This window comes from Sorex araneus, chromosome 3 (genome assembly GCF_027595985.1).
Source record: "Sorex araneus isolate mSorAra2 chromosome 3, mSorAra2.pri, whole genome shotgun sequence".
Taxonomy (NCBI): Eukaryota; Metazoa; Chordata; class Mammalia; order Eulipotyphla; family Soricidae; genus Sorex; species Sorex araneus.
The window spans coordinates 62,753,857-62,759,133 of NC_073304.1; positions in this window are offsets into that span (position 1 = coordinate 62,753,857).

Below are 5,277 nucleotides of genomic sequence, written 5' to 3' on the forward strand. Positions count from 1 at the left end.
ACATTTCAAGCACAGTTTTCATCAAGGGTGCTATGACTGAAAAGAGGGTTGCAATATAACAAGCTCTTCAATAGCTTCTTAAAACCTGTTTGGTGAGCATTCCTGTAAAATGAATGAAATGACCCCAGAGGGTTACCTCTGATCAAAAGTAAGTCATGGAGACTAGGAATATGATTACCATCTTCCACTAATTGCCCAAAACAAAATCTCTTGCACCTGATTGAGGCTTCCGATGTTTCAACTCACTATCTTTCCTATCTTTGTGTAATTTTCTTACTTGGGGTAGGAGGGGTGGTGTTGGAACCACACCTGACAAAGCTCAGGGTTTGCTCCTGGCTCTGTGCTCAAGGAGCACTCCTTTTTTCGTTTTTGTTTCTGTTTGAGGGAGGGAGGCCATATCTGGTAGTGTTTGGGGGTTACTACTGGCTCTGTATTCAGGAATCACTTGGGGGTCTGTATGGAACATCGGGGATCGAACCTGGGTGAGCCACATGCAAGGCAAGTGCCCACATGCTATACTCTCTCTTCAGCCCCTCTCAGATATCACGCCTAGTGGAGCTGAAGGGGACTATAGGTGGTCCCAGGGATGTAACTGGGATCAGTGCGTGCAAGGCAAGCCAAGTGCCTTACCCACTGTACATCTCTCTAGGCCTCTTTATGTAAGTTTCTCCTTTTGGGTGTGGATTATACCTAGTAAGTTCTTTTTTTAATAAATAGTACATGGTAAGGCTGGAGAGATAGCTCAAAGGGTTGAGTGCATGCTTTGCATTCAGGTGGCTTGGCTTTGATCTCTGGCAACTCCTGGTCCCCTGAGCAGCTTATGGAGTGACCCAGAGTTCAGAGCCAGGAGTAGTCCCTTGACTAGAAGGGTGTGGCCCCAAACAAAACAAAAAGTAATGGAATAGAATGTTAGACATATTTGAGATTAAGTTACAAAAGACGATTTCTTCCATTTTCTTTACTTCTCTTCTTATTTATTCTTTCTGGTGGGCTGGAGCGATAGCACAGCGGTAGCGCATTAACCTTGCACGCGTCTGACCCGTGTTTGATTCCTCCACCCCTCTCAGAGAGCCGGGCAAGCTACTGAGAGTATTGCGCCTGCACAGCAGAGCCTGGCAAGCTACCCATGGTGTATTCTATATGCCAAAAACAGTAACAATAAGTCTCACAATGAAACGTTACTGATGCCCACTCAAGCAAATTGATGAGCAACGGGATGACTATGACTGTGATTTGTTCTTTCTGGTAATGGAGACACCTATGTCGTGAATTGCCCAAGTCATAGGTCTGTGTGACAAAGAATAGGCGTAGCCTCTAGGCAGCAGCCAGCACAGTTGTGAAGTTCTACCAAAAGTCTTCCTGATGAGACAGAAGATAGAATCTATTTCCTGTCAGGCATGAAAGAAAAAAAAACCTAACAGGGGCCCAAATGATAGTACAGCAGGTAAGGCATTTGTTTTACATGCAGCCAACTCAGGTTCAATCCCAGGCATCCCATATGGTTCTCTGAGTCCTGTCAGGAGTGAATCCTGAACAATGGGCCTGGAGTAAGCCCTGAGCACTGCTGGGCATGATCCAACCACCGTCCCCTTCCCCCAATGCACACAAAGTGAAATGACCAGCATCAGTCAAATCTTGTTTGGAACCTTATGAAAGATCCAGAGTCTGAAGCCAACTCTGCTTCCTTATTCAGAGACTCTGTGAAGTAATAAATGTTTATTGCTTTAAGTCACGAAGTAGACATTGCTATGCAGGATAGTTAACTATGCTCATACATTTGAGATGTAGATAGATAGATAGATAGATAGATAGATAGATAGATAGATAGATAGATAACAAGTTACCAGTAATTTCACTAGAAGAAATATGTATTTAAGAAAATATATTCTTTATAGTCAAGGTAATCATTGTCGAGGAAAAGATTTGATACGTGCCAAGTTATTGTACAATGACATCACTTCTTTTTTCTGTTTTTTTATCTTTGGGTTTGAGGACCGCACAGAGAGATGGTCAGAAGCCTCTGCACTCAGGGATCATTCTTGGTAGTGCTTGAGGGTCTATATTGGGTGTCAGGATCAAATCTGGGTGGGCTGCATGCAAGAGGAGCTCCCTATCCGCTGTACTATCACTCCAGACCTTCTTGATCTAATTTCTAGTTTAGAAATCCATCTTAAATTTTCTAGATGTACTCTTTCCATTTAAAAAACCTGAAGGTCTAGTTTAATTTTTTAATCAGATTTTTATTGATTGAGGTTCAGTAATTTACAATACTGTTATTGGTGGTTTTCCTGCACATAATACCAGCACCATGCTGAGGTTCTAATCTAAAAAATCGTATTACCATGAAGCAGGGAGAAATCTCAAAAGCAGTGGAGTTCAAACCTTGCATATTCAGGGTGCTGGACTAGATCTCATCAGTACTGCTAGATGTAGCCCCAAGTTTTGATCACCACTGGAGAGGCCCCAATTTTTAAAAATTCAACATGTACCAAATTATTTCTCCATTACTCTGAAAAATAATATACATATAGTCCTGTAGTGACTACATTTAATACTGGAACTATTCTACTGTAAAAACTATCAGGGTTGTGGTTTGAATAGGCCCTTTTAATTAAACAGCCACAGTTTTGTGAAAAACTCAACTGCAAAAATCAACTTAAAATTCTTGGAAATAGTTTATTTAAGATTATTATTCTTGTGGCCAGAGCTATAGTACAGGGATCAAAGAGACAGTACAGTGTTTAAGGCGCTTGCTTTTCACTCCAACTGGTGTTCCATCCCTGGCATCCCATATGGTCCCTTGAGTCCCACCAGCAGTAATTTCTGAGTGTTGTGCCAGGAGTAATCCCTGAGCATCTCTAGGTGTGACACAAAAACAAAATGAAAACAGCTACAGTACAGCAAGTAGGGTATTTACCTTGTACACACCCAACCTGGGTTTGATTCCTGGCACCCCATATGGTCCCCAAGCCCACCAGCAGTCATCCTGGAGCACAGAACTAAGTATAAGCCCTCAGCACTGTCACGTATGGCCCAAAACAAAACCAAAAAATCATTATCCTTCATGGTTATATAACTGTGTATATATGTTTATGAAAAAGTCTATAATGAAAGTGAAGTTTGACTCATACCATTGATGAAGAGAAAACATTCAACAAAAGTTAGGGGTCTGAGCGATAGTATAGCACGCTGGGTGTTTGTCTTGTATGCAGACCCAAGTTCAATCTCAGGCATCCCATATGGTCCCCCAAGCACTGCCAGGAGTGGTTCCTGAGTGCAGAGCCAGGAATAATCCCTGGATATTTCTGAATGTGACACAACAAGCAAAAAATCAAGTTAATACATACTTATACGCACTTCTGATAAAAACTCATAACTATATGGATTAGAGGAATTTATATAGTCAAGGTCATATATAACAAAATCACAGATAACATCATACTCCAGGTTTTCAGTGAAAACCTGAAAGCCTTTTCTCATTATCAGGAATAAGACAAGGATTCTCATTTTCACCGCTGTTATTCAACATAGTATTAAATGTACTAACTTTAGCAATTAGGCAAGAACCAGAAATTAAGTATATGCAAATTAAAAAAGAAGTCAAACTATCACTGTTCACAAATGACATGATTTTAACATAGAAAGCCCTAAAGATTCTACCAAAAAAACTTCTAGAAACAAAAAACCTATATTGTACAGTGACATATTGCAAAATCAATATGCTGAAGTCCATTTGCTTTTTGCTTGTTTGTTTTTCATTTGGGGCCACACCTGGAAATGCTCAGTGCTTACACCTGGCTTGCCACTCAGAAATCATTCCTGGCAGTGCTCAATGACCATATAGCATATCAGGGATCAAACCAGGTCATTTGTGTGCAAGGCAAGCACCTTATCCACTGTACTATCTCTCCTGTTCCCCCTTCCCATTTTTATATGCAGTGAAGTAGAGAAAGAAAAAAGTGCAATTCTAGAGTTTGATCTCCAGTACCCCATATGGTCCCCTGAGCCCCACCAGGAATGATCCGTGAGTGCAGAGCAGGAGTTAGTGCTGAGGCTGCTGGGTGCACGCGCCCTGCTCTCCTCCCTCCCACACTCCCCAACCCCCACACAAGAGTATACTTTTCCATTTATAGTTGTGTACCCCAAAAATCCAGTTAGGAATTAACCTGAGGCATTTTCAATGGTTAAACAGCACTGGCTAAGAAAACAGAAGCAAAAATAAATGGAACAATGTCATACCAAAAGTTTCTGTACTGCCAGAAAGGCAATGGCTAAACTCAAAGGGTATCTTGGGTTGGAGAGATGGTATAATGGGTAAGATGATTGCCTTGCATGTTGCTGACCCAGATTTTGATGTGCAGCACCACATATCTCCAGAGCAATAGCAGAAATGATCCCTGAACACCAAGCCAGGAATAAGTCCTGAGTTCAGCTAGGTGTGGGCCCTCCCACAAAAAAAGTAAAAGCTACCTTACTGAATGGGATAATATATTTGCTTAAAGGGCTAATATTCAAGATATGTAAAACACTCACAAAATAAAGCAAACAACACATCAAAAATTGAGGCGAGGTGGGGCTGGAGTGATAGTACAATGGATAAGGCACTGACTTTACATGCAACCAACTTGGGTTTGATCCCCAGCATCCCATATAGTCCTCAGAGCACAAACAGGAGTAATTGCTAAGCACAGAGCCAGAAATAACCCCTGAGAACTGATAGGTGTGACCCAAAACAAACAAAAAAGAAAAAGTCGGGGGCAGGGGAAGAGGTGATGAAGAGGTGTTTCCCAAAAATAGACAAATGGATCTATTTGTCTGTTGCAAATAAGTGACAAAGAAGTGTGCAGTGTCAATTACTACAGAAATGAAGATCAAGATGATGAGATACCACCTCATCCCAGTGAGAATGGCCAACTTTTGGATTGTTGAGATTACTCAGAAAACATAAGCTCATTCTTTATATGCAGAAGGCCTGGATTTGGTCTGCTGAGCACTGCCAGGGGTGACCCAAAGCACCAAACTGGTAATAGTCCTTGAAGATTTCATGTGTGGCACTGTAGAACTGTTGAACTGTCATCCCGTTGTTCATCAATTTGCTCGAGCGGGCACCAGTAACGTCTCCATTGTGAAATGTTGTTACTGTTTTTGGCATATCGAATACGCCCCATGTGTGGCAAAAAATAAAAAATAAATAAAAATAAAAAACCCTGAAGTCCAGAAACAATCTGTGCTAATGGAGATACAGTAAAACAAGGAGTCACCATTTAATGTTGACAA